The 16,916-nt window shown below is 49.4% G+C and overlaps 1 pseudogene; it reads left to right on the top strand.

The window, feature by feature from the left end:
• Positions 1-15,892: 15,892 nt before the first annotated feature.
• LOC144126397 (U2 spliceosomal RNA) lies at positions 15,893-16,031 on the top strand (annotated as a pseudogene).
• Positions 16,032-16,916: the final 885 nt, after the last annotated feature.

A 16,916-nucleotide genomic window follows, 5' to 3' on the forward strand; every position in this document is an offset into this window, starting at 1 on the left:
GAATAATGACGTGGTTTATATCAACTTTGTTGGGCTCTGAAAAAAAAAAAGCGCTCCCGCTAACAAATATAGAATGATTTTTGTTGCTGGTTTCTCACCATGTCAGAAAACAAGACAGCCTGAGACAGCGTACAAAGGACAAAAGACCTTTATACGAACCGAGCATTTATTTTCCGTCGCGCTGACACATATCCAACGCTGGATAACTTTTTAAGGAAAGATATAATAATATTGATGGTAATATTACATTTGTAATTAGATTATGCATGAAAAAGGTTACGACTGATAAAAAGTCATTACATGAATTCAGTTGACATCAGAATATTGTCTCAGCATCAAAGCGTGCGTTCCATGTTGTTTATTAATCGCAGGTGAAGTGCTGGAATGAGGAGCATGGCTGCCAGACTGTGATGGCTGCGTCAGCGATCTCCAAGCATTTCCAGCGAGATTGTGAACACCACACCGTTCCGTGTCCGCAGTGCTCGGCTCCTGTTCTTTGCAGCAGCATGTGCGCTCACCTGCGATCAGCCTGTACAGCACATGTGGTGACTCCTGCAATCGATACTGACCCTGAGCCCAGCATCGTGAAAGATGGAGCATTTCTAGAACCCTTCGTACAAGCCTTGGAGGGCCTGAAGAAGCAGGCAGGGGAGATGAGCGCGTCCCTGGAACAGCTGGTTACCGATGTTGGATCACAGGGGAATAGACTGAATGAAATATCCCACGGGGTAAACACTTTCGGTGATCAGCTGAAACTAGCAATGACAAACATCCAGCAGAGCGTAACGCCAAATCTGCGCGAAACCGTCAGTGAAATTGCAACAAATGTGTCTTTGACCCGCCTCGACGCATTAGAAAGCACGTTTAAAGATGAGTTGTATAATGCGACTCGACAAAGCAATGAGAACAGTTCACGCATTGCAGCCACCATTGATGAGGTCAAAGAAAATAGCCAGAAAGCCTTGGACTGCATCGGCACGATGCTTCGACGAGATGAACGACGTGTCGCACATACGGTCTTCTACGTAAATGGCATAAAATTTCTGCAAGAGAAAGCCCTGCGGGAAGGCTACGCCGTGTACGAGAGCGAGCAGGTACACCTGCGTGGCTACTGCATGGCACCTGGAGTTACACTGGAGAGCGTCGGTGATTCTGTGCGCCTGCGTGGAAAGCTCTGTCTCAAAAGATGCGACACGGACGACGACGTTCAGTGGCCGTTCGAGCACGGAATTAAACTGAGCCTGACACATCCCACAGCGGAATCTGAAATCTATATCAAAGTCGATCCATGGCGTGATTTCGGCTGGTACCGAAAGCCTTCAGAAAGTAATAACATGTCAGTTTCTTTTTCTCTTCGCTCACTTAGTCTCGACGAGCTCACGCGCGCCGGCTTCGTGTTCGAGGACCAGCTTCGGATTAAGTGCGAGGTGCTTGAGTGAGTTGCACTTGCAGGAAACATTTGATGAGGCGGCTTCTCTGACCTGAAGTATCTCTGATACAAGCCGCGTTTCTTTTTAGCTTCCGACGCATGTCGATTATTTCTTCCAGGTACGGCGTTCGCTACGTCCCTCCTGATTTATGAGAGTCAAGAAGGCAACCTCATTGCAGAATAAGGGCTTGATGCGAGGCTCTGTGTGCGAGGTTCATATAGAGCAGTATTTACGTCCAGTGTCTTTATTGCTTTGTGTGTTCAACCAATGTTGTCTTGTGTAGATGCCTCCTCAGCCATTCACACCGGTTCAAAAGCAGGAAGAGCAATGCTGAGGCTGAATATGACAATTAGCTTTGTTTCTGTTCGATTTTTTGTAAACTTGTAAAGGGTGAGACAGAAAGTATCTGATGAAATAAATGGTTTCTATGTTTCTTGAAATGTCCACCAACCTGGGCCAAGAAGTGTATAAAAAAAGCTGCTAATAAAAAGCAAAACCTCCTCGCTATCTTTCTTTGTGTCATTGACATGCCCCGGAACGTCAAAGCGCGTATCGGAAAATGAGCCCTTCCAACACGATACGGAAGATGCACGGCATTTGCAACGAATCGTTCCGCTGGTAACCGTGCACCTGCATGGTTCGTTGCCAAGACGGAAACCAAATTATAAGTCGCAAAGCATCTGGTCGATTTACTGCTAAGCAAATGTGGGTGCATTAACTTGATCCAGTGACGTAATAACCGCGGCACTTTTGTGTCTTTTTGCGAAAGAGAAATTTGAAGAGCGTTCTCTCCAACTTTACATATTTCACCACACATTAGGTTGTGCTTCGGTGAAAAAAACCTTCACAACAGGAGCCTACCGCGTTGCCCTTATAAACCCTGGTTGGTTGCAACCTGCTTGAGGGTTTTTAGGGGCTCACAATTGCAATTTTTTGAACATTTGTTTCTTTCACATTCAGAATGAGTGTTTTATTGTTATTCCTGGGTTTAACAAACTGCGCTTCATAGACAAAAGACCCCAAGACTCAGCAAAAAAAAAAAGTTCCCCTGTTGGACGGGCATGCGGTAGAACTGGTCAAGGAAAGAAACGTTTAGTAACATGCTCACTCTTGGTGTGCTCCTCAACAACGCCTCGCGGTAAGGGAACGAAATATGTGAAAGGGAGGTGGAGAAAGGAGCGCTGGCACCTGCACCGTTGAATGAAATGCGAAGGCAACGTAGACCACAAAAGGTTTAAAAAAATCAGGATTCGCGACCTGGAAGGGCAAATCAAGGGCACCAATAATCAGCCTCAATCAGCCAAGATCACGTAAGTTTGCGTTTTAATGTGGGCTTCTTCGCGTTTAGTTTGGCACTTTCTTTTTCATTCTTCCTTCACTCGCAACAGCAACAGGAGAGTCCGAGAACGATCAGAATCTGAGTGAACAACAGTGCTGATGGCCAGCAGACCTGCTCCGAGTGCAGTTGTCACGTGTTCTCTTGAGGCTAAACGACCTCCAGATGATGTCACCGCATACACAAACGAAGACCATTGCTACGTGAGGAGCACGAATCCGCCTTCAATTTCACGCAACCCATCACGCCGAAACGACATGGGTACAGGTCCTTGCACCTTTTATGGCGCGAGACAGCAACAACGTCGAAAGCGAAGCTACTGTGCATGGTCGGGGATCGATTAACGGCAGCGATTTGAAAAGTTGGGATGCCTTGTTGGCCACGTGGTATGCAATGCCTGCACAGTCGGCTTCATATTCTGCGCAGCTACGTGCAGGCGGAGCCAGACAGCAGACAGAGCAGCTGAAACACTATGTTGCGCACGTGCTCTTAGCTGCTTTCGCCGCTGTATGGGCCCATGAACGATAGTCGACGTGGTCTAGGACACGTGATCAGACGCGTGTAATTTGTGGCAACTAGTCGTTGATGCGTAGTTGGCCGGATGCGGCCTCGGATGACTACGTCCGTGCGTACGATAACATCGAATAGCCGTGCTCTGACGAAGCCGTTGTACGCAAACTACGAGCACTCCTCTACCGCTAGGTATCTGATAAATGTGGCCGGGCTGCCACCCGCCGCCGTGCGCATTTCAACTATGACTAATTTCGTTCCATCCCCAAATCAGATTGTTGGCAGCAAGGATCTCGACGAGGAGGACATGACTGTCCTGGAGAGCCTGAATAGCACAGCAGTGAGGTCTTCCACAGAGCCCCACAATCCCACATCCTCTACAGATGCAGGTTGGGGGGGGGGGGGGGGGGGGGGGGCTCAGGACGTTATCCTGTGCCAATGGCTGGACCACGCCGGCGCGGCCGTCCCGGCGCATGAGGGCTAGAGCATTCGAAACCGTTGACTGATATAAAGTTGTTCCTCTCGTCCTACTTTTGAGGCATGAGACGCTCATGACGCAATTTTTAAGGAATAAGCGCCGCTTTTGGGGGACTTATATAGTATATTTGGCTGTAATACGGGGAGTGCAATTACTATGAGCATTGGATGCAACGAATGCAATCCACGTGACCATCAGGTTTGTTATAAGTGGTCCCGACTGTAAGCCAACTAGCCTCAATTGCCGCCTTGGTCCGAAGAGGCTGTTGTGAAGGGATTTACAATCACTCCACACACTGCATTACTTCGCCGCAGGGCAAATTTATAGTTGTGAGTGTCGGCATCTAGAGGGGCACGCTATTGGAAAAAGGCGCATTAAAGAGGTGCCGCAGTGGAGTGCTTCGGAATTAATTCGAACACTAGGGGATCTTATCGCGCACTGTCATCGCACAGCATCTGGGCGAGAGGAATGAGGAGAGGTTAACCGTGACCGATATATCGTCGTCCTGTGTCCGCGCTGAGCCTACACACACTGGCTGAAAGCAAACAAAGTTTGGTTATCAGATAATGAAAAGCACGGTAATTGTTTCACACTCGGTGCACACCTCAGTCCCTCCGTTAGGGAAGGAAGGAAGGCTGGAGTGAACGAAAGAAAGAAAGAAACAAAAAGAAAGAAAGGAAGAAAAAGGAAGGAAGAAAGAAAGAGAGAAGGAAAGAAGGAAAGAGAGGCGGTGCCGTAATGGAGGGCTCCCGAATAATTTCGACCACCTGGGGATCTTTGGGATGCACTGACATCGCACAACACCCGGGCGCCTTTTACGTTTCGCCTCCATCGAATCGCGGTGTGAAACCAGCATTCACGTCGCCATAAGCGTCATTTTTTGCAGCGATAGCTACGTTACGGTAGCATTTCGAGCCTTCCGCGTGGCGGCGCGCAACCCTGTGGCTGCGCCGGCACGCTGTCACGTGGTTGGTCACGTGGTGCGGAACAACTGCCGGCGGCGCGGCGCCGTGGCTGATCACATGGTCGGTCACGTGACCAAGTACGACTGGTCCAGCTGTTGCTGTCGCGTCACTCCAGGTTTAACCAGAGCTAAACCACCGCCAATTTTTTTCCTCTTTATTACGACTAGGATGTCATTAACCCGCGGCTGTTCCTTCACTCACTCTCCCCGCTTCCGGTCCCTTAATGTTACACCTATCATTTTTCTTTCCATGGCTCATTACGTTGTCATTAACTTAAGCTGAACCCTTTTCGTTAGCCTCCACGTTTCTGTCCCGTAGGGGAGTACCGGTAACATACAGCTGTTGTACACTTTTCTCTTGAGGGATATTGGTAAATTGCCATTCATGATCTCAGAAAACCTGCCATACGCGCTCCACCTCATTCTTATTCTTCTAGTCATTTCCCTCTGATGATCCGGATCAGCTGCCATTACTTGCCCTGAGTAGAAGTATTCCTTCACCACTTCTAGCACCTCGCTGCCAATTGTGAACTCCTGTTCCCTTGCTGGACTGTTGAACATCACTTTGGTTTTCTGCATATTATTTTTGTAGCGATAGCTACATTACGGTAGCATTTCGAGCCTTCAGTGTGGCGGCACGCAAGCCTGTGGCTGCGCCGCCACGCTGTCACGTGGTGCGGAGCAGCTGCCGGCGGCGCGGCGCCGTGGCTGATCACGTGGTTGGTCACGTGATCAAGTTCCACTCAGCGAGCCGTAGCTATCGTGTCACTCCAGGTTTAACCAGAGATAAAGCACCGCAAACTTTTTTATAAAGCTGTAAAGAATCGATCTAGATATCTCACCTGACTGTCAACTGTTTTCGAGGAGTGTGTGCTAGGCACTGTGTCGTCCATTGATCAGAGCTCAGACGTTATTTTTGCCAAGCAAAAAGAAAAGGAACAAACTAGACTAAAGAATGTGGAATCGCCAGCTATCACTCTAAACACGAATACGCCTATATGGGAGTAAAGAGATTAAGCTGTCCTTTAGCGCACTCCGTTGTATAAACGGGAGTGCGCAGGGGACAGCTTACTCCCCTTTTTAATCCTTTCTGTTGAGAGTACAACAACAACACAGATGATTTGTGGCGGCGACAAAATAGAAATAGAAGTTCTTTTAGCTCAGCATGGGTCATCCATCACAAAAAATGCGAGCATTTCAAATAATATAGTTTAAAAGGAATACAGTCGAGCTTTGCGGCCGAATGGGAGCGCACCTATAGAACCATGAAAAATAGCAGGACGATAATCAATGACCACGCCTTTTCTTTGGTTCTGCGGCATTGTGTAATATGGGGCCTTCATAACAGAGAATGTGAGCGTGCTACGTTAAGGCTCCAGATCACGGAAATTGTTTACAGCACCAATGGGCGCCTCCGAGTAAGAATTAAAATGTCGGAGAAGCACCTGGCTGCTTCTCGAGACGAATGGCGAAGCCAGTCGTGTAACGTGTGTCTATAATACAAATGACCGATGTGCGCAAAACCGAAGACAATCCACGTACACGAGCGAAACACAAGGACAGGCGGATTGATCGAAGTAAGGACGTTGCGCCTATCCTTGTGTTTCTCTCGTGTACGTGGATTGTCTACTATTTTGAGCGCATGGATCATCTGTAGTATTACCATGCTCTAATTAGGCCCAACACAACTGTTATTGAAGTAGTGTGTCACAAAGATCAAAACATCGAGAAATGCACGTTTTTTTTTTTTTTTAGCGGCAGCAAAAATGCGCTTCAGCTAGGTTGTTTGGCCTTGGTATAGCTTGGCTGTTTGGATTTGAGTACTGCGCATTTTTGCGGTTGTGGCAAAGCGTCACTCGGACACGCAGCGGCCCGAGACCCTTTACTCCGCGGAACCACGTATTGCAAACACATTATGAAATTAGGTGTCCGTATGGCGCGACAAAAGAAACGAGTATTAGCGCTGATTTCACGCACCCAAATTTTCAGTCTACGTCGAATTACGGGAGTAACTTCTCTCTTCGTGCTTGTGTCATTTTTAATTGTTTTTTTTTTCATTTTTTTATTTTGGAAATTAGGAGCGAGAACTGATAATGTAAACTTAGTCCTCTCCCTTTTTTAGCAATGTTTTTCCCTCAGGGCATAAAAAGTACATGCTTATGTGAATGAAACAAGGGGGATGTTTATGTAAATGAAACAAGGAGGAGGTTTATGTAAATTAAAGGAGGCTGGTTGATCTAATGCAGTCTAGGAGAGACCCACGATACGGTTCTTGCGTCCAAATATCATAGGACGCAGAACTGTCCGGCGAAAGGCCCGCTGCGGCCGGGAGCCGGGCTCTTGTAGCTTTTAACTGTTTCGGCTCTGGATCTTTTATTATGGTCGAATTTATTTTGCTCTTCGTTATTACAGTGTCTAAGGAACCATAACCAGGCAGTAAAAGTTTAAAGCTCGCGGTGGAAGTAATATTGCGTTTAGAGGCATGGAGCCAAAATAGGACATCAAGGTTCAGTTGGTGAAAAAATGGAAAAGGACCGCTTACCGCAATTCACAATAAAGTGAACAAAATAGCGCATTATTTTGCACTGTGGAAGACTATAAAGTAGTTTATTTTTACTTGTAAGGGATAGATGGATTGTGCACTTGCCAACGATGCCGCGCTCTCCTGTCCAACTTGCGTTATGCATATTTTCTCCTCGTTCTTGACAAAGGCACGTGACTGTTCCAGCTGGTACACACACGCCAACAACACACATGTTCAAAACTTGCATAGCCACAGACAAGATGAAGGCTTTCCTTATATATGTAACGCCCTCTTCTGTAGAGCTTCATAAAGCGCTTCAGTAACACTTGGAGCAGAGCCTGGCACATCGAAGTGCTCAGCAAATAGGATGCCCAATGCATCTGACTCGCGCCTGTTTTCAAAACAGGCGTTCACAATCACAATAGACGAGTAAATTAAATGGAAGATAACCTGTAGTGTCTGCATCTGTACCAAATGCTGTTGTGTACGGGTAGGAAAAAATCCCATCCCATGAATAGCCCTATGCGGTGGTAGAAACTTTAATTGCCAGGGATATAAATGGTGGGGGCCAAGACCCCGACATGGCACTTGGGTGCTCCCTCACTATTAGGAGGCACCCTTGCAAAGCAAAGGATAGCCCTTGGAGCGCAATCCTTCCCATAGCACTGGAGGTGATCCTGCACTGGTCTTTTGACCGGACATGTGCTGGTCAGAAGAGCCTCCCGGTAAGACTCCGCCGCGGTCGGTGATGGGGGATGAGGGACGGTGGGGCATGTGAGAAGGGTGCGTAATTGGTTGTTTTTTTTTTGGGGGGGGGGAGGAAATGGCGCAGTATCTGTCTCACATATCGGCCGACGCCTGAACCGCACCGTAAGAGAAGGGATAAAGGAGGTAGTGAAAGAAAAAAAGAAGAGGTGCCGTAGTGGAGGGCTCCGGAATAATTTCGACCACCTGGGGATCTTTAACGTGCACTGACATCGCACAGCACACGGGAGCCTTAGCGTTTTGCCTTAGCGTTTTGGGGGATTCTCCATGATTACATAATTGCAACTGGTAGGTTAATTTGCTAATTCTTTTAAAATTCCTCGAGCTCTTCTTTTTTCACCAAAGTGCTGTCTGTTATTTTACTTTAAATATTTTTCCTGCCGTTTTCATTGATACATTTTTCAAAATTCACGCTTGGTGCTAAAATTTTGTCGTAATCTATGGAAATTTCCTTGTTTATGCCACCACACCTTGGCCAGTCCCCCCGCGTGGGTATGTGCCATATTTACTGAGGCAAAGAAAATGGAGAAGGAGAAGAAGAAGTAGTTCCTCCCTTGGCTGATGCGTCTTGTTTCCTAAGCCTTGCGACCTGTCGTGGACTTCTCTGATCTACCTTTCAGAAGCTGCGGCGTGCTGACATGGATAAAGCAAGCACTGTAAGAAATGCGTTTGCCATATCTGCGCGCTTGTTTGTGAGGTACAAGAAAGAGTGCCAGCGGTTGTATTCTCGTCGTGTTGCTGTACCTTCTTAGTGACATCTAACCTTTAAAATTGAAAGGCTGCGACCAGTCCAAACGTAGGTGCCTCGTGGGCGCCACTTAATAAGTATTTTTCGGTGCAGGTCCCCAAGAATGGAATGATTGCTCTGCATTTTGAGTTATCTATAAGGTGTGCCAAGTAGTATCTGCCATGGTGTGTCATGTAGTACGTAGTACCACTCAGCCAAGAGAACGGGAAGAAAACCTACACGAAAAACCTCTTCGCATCTTTCGATGGAGTGGTTCAGACTTGAGGATGCAGAATATTGTTTCGCACTTCGTGGTAGTTAATACTTAATTACGCTTTTAAAAGATTTTCCCCTTGTCCCCTGACTTCAGCACATGTGGTATCGCACCCCGTATGACGATCTGTCACGGAGAGTATAGTGCCACAGTCAACAATAAAGCATCCGCTGCGCGTGATCATTGTGCAACAAGAGGCCGCCATTCGGAGTAGGTAGGTGTGTAAGTTAGCCGACTTTTGATATTGATGCCAACATAATCTCTTCTAGCAGCAACGCTTTACAGCCGGCCAAATATTCAGCTCGCGTGCGCGACGGCCGCTTTTTCTGCGCTCCTGCGCTTTGCGACGAAGCAGACTTGCGTAGAGCTCAATATTAAGCGCGGACTTAGTACGCCTGTGCTCAGATTTGATATTTTCTCAAGTTTCTTCCGTCATAAGCTGCATGAGCACGGAAAACGCGGCCGTCGCGCACGGCAGCTAAAGATTTGGCCGGCTGTTTGACCAAATTTGTCTTGAGGTTTTTCTCTGATTCCTCTAGCTTCCCGTTTTTCTTTCCGTGTTTTTCAGGAGGAAATTTCCCAGACCGACCTAGAAGTGGTGCGGTGGCTGGAGGCCGTCGCTATCGCAGTCTGCGTGCTCGTGTTTGTCCTGGCGATCGCGCTGGTCCTTCAGCACTACTACCCGGACATTGCGCCGCGCTTCGTACGCAGGCGCCCTGTGAACATCAGCGAAGGCAACGCGAGCAACACGACGAGAGCGTCGATGCCGAGGGCTCTGCTGAGGTCGTGTGGCACGGTCGCGTGCCACCGCTACGCGAGCTTCTTCCTCGGCCAGCTCAACCGGAGCGTGGACCCGTGCGACGACCTGCGCGCCTTCTCGTGTGCTTCGAGGCCGAAGTGGCGACACTCGTTGAAGGACGAACTGGTCGAGAACGCGTCGCGCGCAGCTCTGGCCAACTTCGCTGCGACCAGACACGGCAAGCATTCGGCGGTGGCCAAGACGTCCACATTCTACCGGACGTGCGTCTCGAGCAAGACACCGCTGGATTTGCAGTCCCTGCGTGCATTTCTCGCTGATGCCGCCGCAGATGCAGAGCCGGCGGGGCCGGATAGTTCCACACCTTTCCAGGTTGGTGCCCAGCTGCTAAGAACGGCCTTATATCGTGTAGTAGCACAGCTACTACGATATAAGTAGCTGCCATCTAATAGCTGTTCTGGTGGGTGGGTATAAATACCTTGTTCCCATTATCATGTAGCAATGCCACATAATGACACAATTTTTAATTTTTTTGTTTAATTGGTTTTTGGGGAAGGAAATGGCGCAGTATCTGTCTCATATATCGTTGGACACCTGAACCGCTCCGTAAGGGAAGGGATAAAGGAGGAAGTGAAAGAAGAAAGGAAGAGAGAGGTGCCTTAGTGGAGGGCTCTGGAATAATTTCGACCACCTGGGGACCTTTAATGGGCACTGACATCGCACAGCACACGGGCGCCTTAGCGTTTTTCCTCCATAAAAACGCAGCCGCCGCGGTCGGGTTCGACCCCGGGAACTCCGGATCAGTAGACGAGCGCCCTAACCACTGAGCCAACGTGGCAGGCCCAACAGAATGACACAAAAAAGCAAGAATATCGGACTACGCGACATATCTCGCAAGCACTGCTTATGAGCGCAGACTGAATGGTAAGGTGTGTTCTTACAGATAATGTGCAGCATCAAGGTTGTTTTAATGCTAGATTTCAGGAAACGCAATTGGATCTAGTTACTATTTTATGCTCTACGACAGAGAAAACAACCGTCGCCGACAGCCATATGTCACTAAAGATGGGCTCTTACTCAATTCCTCAGTTTTACCTTAAACCATGCGGGACTTTCTCAAGCATGAAGATCCAACAAATGTCGTTTTTCTCATTCTTTTCTGATCTGAAGTTTTCTGCTCAACTCTAACCGATTCAATAAACCTGTCTCATTACGGCGCTCAAGACGTACACTTCCCTCCTACAGGAGGGACCGTCCACGCCAGTTGCTGAAGCATCTAAGCAAGTGCAAAATTATAGGCCTGCGTGACGTCGTGGCTATTATAGAGAGACTTGAGAACTTGGAAGAAGTAAAAATAGCATTAAAAACGCAGGTTTTTGCTGCCTGAGTCATCCATAAAATAGATACAAGAAGTATTCGCTATATTCACGCCAGTAACAGGCCGCACGGTTTGTCTGCTACGCATTGTGACCAATATGAGTTCCATGTCTTGCGTGCTCTTTCCTCAGGTGATGTCGAAGATGGCGGCGCGTTACGGAAATGGCATCCTGTTCCGACTGGGCACAGGATTTGTGCCAGAGAGCGGCTCCCGAATAGAAAGATCAGCTCTTGTACTTGGCCTGAATCGCGACTTCAGGGGCTGGATGCAGAAAGTGAGCCACAACACTGGAAACGACTCTGACCTAAGGAACATAAAACGCGTTCTTAGCTTGAGCATGTCTCGAGACGATTTTGTTTGGCGCAACGTGTCGGCGGACATCATGGAAGTGCTGCAGACTCTCAAGGACATCTGGAGGAGTCGCACTATTGGCAGCAGCCAAGCACCGGCTCTTACTACCGTCTCAGAAATGGGTGCAGGACTCCTGAACATCAAGCCAGCCATTCTGTTCACGCAGCTGCAGCTGAGAGGGGCAAGCTATTCCAAGGAGCACCTGGTAATGCTGGAGCAAGGTGGCCTCTTGTTCTTCCTGGACAGCGTATTGGAGCGCGTGGAGCAACGCCAGTTGGTGGAATATTTGATCTGGGAGACAGCTCGGCAGATGTCCACCTTCTTTCTGCGCACGCACGCTGCTCGCCTGGAGCACGCGTGCTACACCAGGGTCGTCAAACTCTTCGGTTCTGCAGCCGTGCTCATGCCCGTCATCTGGCACCAGGTGAGCGCCGAAGCCGTGGTCAGTGCCGAAGCTACATTCGCCAGCGTACTCAAGGCTTCCGAAGACGCCGTCCACGCTGTCGAAGCGCGCACTATCGACGAATCGAGGCGCCTAACGGCGCTAGGACATCGGCTCAGACAAGTTCGCCTCGTTATTTCGTACCCGGAGGACGTGCGGGAGCAGCAAGCATTGAACGAGAAGCTCGCGCATGTACCAGCCATGGGCGACGTCTTCTTTGACAACTTCCTGACTGCACTGGAGTCTTCGTGGAACCATAAGAAGGAACGTCCGGCCTTGCCCGCACCACTGCGGCCGAGACCCCGCTACGATGCGCTGCGAAACGAGCTGGTGCTTCCCATCGACTTCCTGGTGCCTCCGTGGTTCTCGCTCGACTCGCCCCCGTACACACGACTAGCCACAGTTGGCTTGTCTCTGTCACTAACCCTATGGCAGGCGGTGTCTTCGCGGAACGTGTACGACGTCGGCGAGTCCTCCTGGCGATTCCTGTCCCAGTTGCATGGATCCAAACTGGCATGCCTGCCTGGTACAGAGATGAACGGCCTGGAAGACGCCTTTCGTAGGGTTGCCGTCGTAGTAGTTGCAAACGCCTTGAGGCAGATTCTTACGTCAGGCAACAGCAGCAGTAATGACAGTGCCGGTTTTTCTGACCGTCCCACGGAAGATGTCAGAGAAGACCTGGAACTGCTCCTTGTTGCTTGTTGCGTGTCGACGTGCGGCCCTCGTAACCACGGAATCTGCACAGCCATCATGAAAGCGCCGCAGTTTCAGTACGTTTTTCGTTGTACACAGAAGGAAGACGTTGATCGTGAAAAGTGTTCCTCGCGCTGACGCAAGTTCTTTTTTTTTTCCTAAAGTACCATTTACACCAAGACCAATGTACTTTTTGATCACTCGGCATATGAATAGCGCGTATCGTTATTTCGAACTTAATATTTTCTTCCCACAAGAGCTGTCGCATAATCTCTGCGAATCTTAGCTGTAAATCGCCAATCCAGGTGTGAAACTCGCTTCCACCAGTGTTTAGTTATATCTACTGAATTATGACACTGTTAGACTTTGACAAGCTATCATCGTGCGCGTGACATGGTTCGCGCCGTGTTTCTTTCCTGTTATTAGGGCGTTTGTACAATAGTGATGTACAGAGTATCAACAGTGTGCTTAACTAGCAACTCACAGTGTAATGGTAACATTTTTATTACAGTTCAGCTATGAACTCGAATATTGCATTATTGCAGCATTGCTCTTAGTCACTCTGCTTATTCGCTGTCATAATATAAAGCCCATAGCAATGCCTTTAAAATCCCAATGCCTCCCAGTTTTATAACAATGTTTAATTTCTTCAACATTAAAGACGTGCGCTTGAAGAAGCGACCCACTTTTTTATTTTGATTGCGTGGACGCTGCTTCAACCTCTTGCAGCAGACTTTCGTAAAGTTTTTGCCACACTAAGTACTGAGCAAGCCTTCCAGTTTAGTGAATGTGCAACTGGTTCACATGTGTCGTCAGTTAAGCAGTATTGCTCATCACAAATATGCCGAGCTATATAGTGTGTGCGTGCGTGCGTGCGTGCGTGTGTGTGTGTGTGTGTGTGTGTGTGTGTGTGTGTGTGTGTGCGTGCGTGTGTGTGTGTGTGTGTGTGTGTGTGTGTGTGTGTGTGTGTGTGTGTGTGTGTGTGTGTGTGTGTGTGTGTGTGTGTGTGTGTGTGCGTGTGTGCGTGTGTGTGTGTGTGTGTGTGTGTGTGTGTGTGTGTGTGTGTGTGTGTGTGTGTGTGTGTGTGTGTGTGTGTGTGTGTGTGTGTGTGTGTGTGTGTGTGTCGGTTAAATTAATGATTGGTCGCGCGAGGTTGCTTGGGACAACCTGAATCAAGCAAATGCAACCAGTGTCGGCACCTGCCATCTCAGGGAAATGGCACGCCGCTTAACCGCTGCATCACTAAGCTAGGAGTGGTATAAGGATTCCCAGGGACCTGTGATTGTTAAGCAGAGAAAGACCAATTCCGCATATATGGGCGTTCCGCACATGTGGGCATCACGTCATACCGTTAAGGCGGAGCGCGGACCGTGGTACGGCGGCGACTGCCTTCACGAAGTACAGCGCGCAGATCAGAACGGGTGCGGCGGCGTCGCGGTGGCGGCAGCGTAGAGCCATGCAGAGGTAGAATTGCGAGCTGCGTGGCATCGGCTTACATCACGCCGCAGACCGCGGCGACTATGTTCACAAAGTGAGCGGGCGGGCTTACGCTTTCTCATACGTAAGCAGTCGTAAGTGCTTCTGCCGACTTTTGTAGCGACAGCAGTCTCGCCGTTTCGTTGTGGCTCTAGCTTCGCCAGTTCTGCGCATGCGCGAGGAGCCGAGTGACGTCAGAGCCACGTCGACCGCGGAGTAGACGCCGCTCGTCCCCGACTGAGGAGTTTCGCGGTCTACTGCGCATGTGCGAGGAGCCGAGGAGTCTCGCGTGCGCAAGGGGGAGGTTTCGCGGCGTCGTATAGAGCGGACCCATTCTTCAGACCCAGAAGTCGTCGCCTGGCACTTGGCCGCTCTGCAGAGAAAGAATGAACATCAGAAGGCTAAACGAGTGGCGGAGACGCCTGAGCAAAGAGAAGAACGTCTTGCCAAGCGGAGATGCCAAGAGGCGGAGCGTAACAAGCTGCGCATAGCAGCTCGCATGGTTCCTTCGCAAGAAAATCAAGATGAAGCAATGGCAACAACATCATCGTCAATCGTCAACAACAATTGAAGAGGAGGATGTAAATGCTAGTCGTATAACTGACCACGCGATCAGACCACTGGGCAACTGCAGCGCTCGCTGCCCTGGCATAGCTGAGCTAAGCCACTGCCAGTTTGTTTTTCATCGTCATTGCCAATTTATCCAAAGAACGCCGGCGGGCTATTGCTCAAGTGCTGCGTTTCTGCAACATGTTGTCAACTGCAACTCGTTTCACTCCACTGCCACGCGCATCTGCCAGCGCATGCAGCGCACATCTCTCTCACTACCGCCGCGTAATAATAATAAGCTAAAAGCGCGAATGAAGTGTCCACTGACCCAGGGGGCAAGTTTTTTTTTTTTTTTACTCAAAGTAGTGAGTGTCTCAGAGTGAGTGTCCCAAAGTGAAGTAGTGCTTTCGCACCAATAGTTCCCTACCCCGAGACCTCATAGATCCCGAATATGCTCTTTCACTTCGTTCAGCCTCCGTCACTCTCAGTTAGATCCCCGGCCATTCGAGGATTGTCGGCAATGAGCTGCCTAATCGGTTAGCCCAGCGACATTCAGAACCTGGCGCCGGCGCTCGAGGCCAGCCCACCTACCAGCGTTGTTAGCACTCCCGTTTCTTACAAGCCACGCGGACGCAACACGCCTGCGCAGCGATAACGAAGCGCTTTACACAGAGGCCGGGCAGTTTTCGCCGTCATGGCTATCCTCTTATTTCTTTCGCATTAGAAAATCACCGAACGTTTACCCTTGTCGTTATCCAGATTTCAGTGACGGCTGGGGTGGTGCGAAATTTAGATGCCTGTCGGAGTGTACGGTAACTCTGGGTAAGCAAGGGCGAGGGTTTGTATGCTCCGTTTATTCCGCTTCACTCGCATTAACGCCGTGGGTAAACTGTATAGTGAATGCCTTTAGATGAGTGTGTTGGAGTAGTCGGGTGCAGTAACCAGTCATCTGGTGTAGGGTAACCCTACACCCCTACCGCAGATGCATTGCCTCCGGCGCACGCGTGCCGGCCAAGCCAGCGCGCACAAGCGAATACTGCCGTGGCGGTCACATTTCCATTGCGTAGAAATGCAAACACGTCCGTGTGCCATGCGCTGTGGCAGGTTATTGAACCCAAAGTGACCGGTCGAAGTGCCTTCGAGTCACACACTATCCGGTATTGCAGATACGCATGAGCTCTCACATGAAACAAAATCGTTAAAGCACTAGCAAAACTCGCGGACTAAAACGAAATGGAATGTCCGGACCCCGTAGGGTATCTGTTACGGGTCCAATTGGACTTAATTTTGGAAATGTGGCGGAAGGTTTGAAGTTTGCTTCACTCCCGCCACCGGTTGGCCCGGTATTGCAGTACCTCCGGGATCGGCCTTGTCTTTAGCGCTGCTGTACTATCCTGTCTGCCTATCCCATCTTTCAACTCCTCTACTATCTGCACGTGGTAGCGATTGTGGCTCGGGTAGAGCCAGTGAGCAGGCCTGTACACTTTCCTTTTCTTTCTTCCTGGCAACAACAGACAGACAGACTAAAACGAAGTTGCCAAAGAAAGTCTTTTCTCTCTCTCTCTCTTTTTCGCTCTTGTAAAAGAAACTATGTGCGCATCGGGTAGCGCTTCCTTTTTTGACACTTTAGAAAATTGAAGATTGAAAATTGGTTTTGGGGGAAAGGAAATGGCGCTGGATCTGTCTCACATATCGGCGGACGCCTGAACCACACCGTAGGGGAAGGGATAAAGGAGGGAGTGAAACGATAAAGGAAGAAAGAGGTGCCGTAGTGGAGAGCTCCGGAATAATTTCGACCACCTGGGGATCTTTAACGTGCACTGACATCGCACAGCACACGGGTTCCTTAGCGTTTCGCCTCCGTCGAAACGCAGCCGCCGCGGTCGGAATCGAACCCGGGAAGTACGGATCAGTAGCCGAGCGCCCTAACCACTGAGCCACCGTGGCGGGCGACATATTAAGCTGCTTCGAAATTTTGTAAGATACGCGAAGGCGCACAAAAACATCAGTACGCCAAAGTACAGCGGTGAACAGACTAGCCTAAAGCTCTCGAGCCCTGCTGTGCAGAGGAAATGAAGCGCAATTATTATCAGGTATACTGACTCCCACGGAGAACACTTGCGCTCGGGCGCGGCCGAATAGACATGCAAAACGCACTTGCACAAGCGCTTTGCCCCAAGCAAAGCAGCTCTCTCCTTTTTTCATTCTTCTGCTCCACAACACACCGCTCGAGCGCTCTATAGACAAGTGCGAGTCAGTCTG

The sequence above is a fragment of the Amblyomma americanum genome, chromosome 3 (genome assembly GCF_052857255.1).
Source record: "Amblyomma americanum isolate KBUSLIRL-KWMA chromosome 3, ASM5285725v1, whole genome shotgun sequence".
Taxonomy (NCBI): domain Eukaryota; kingdom Metazoa; phylum Arthropoda; class Arachnida; order Ixodida; family Ixodidae; genus Amblyomma; species Amblyomma americanum.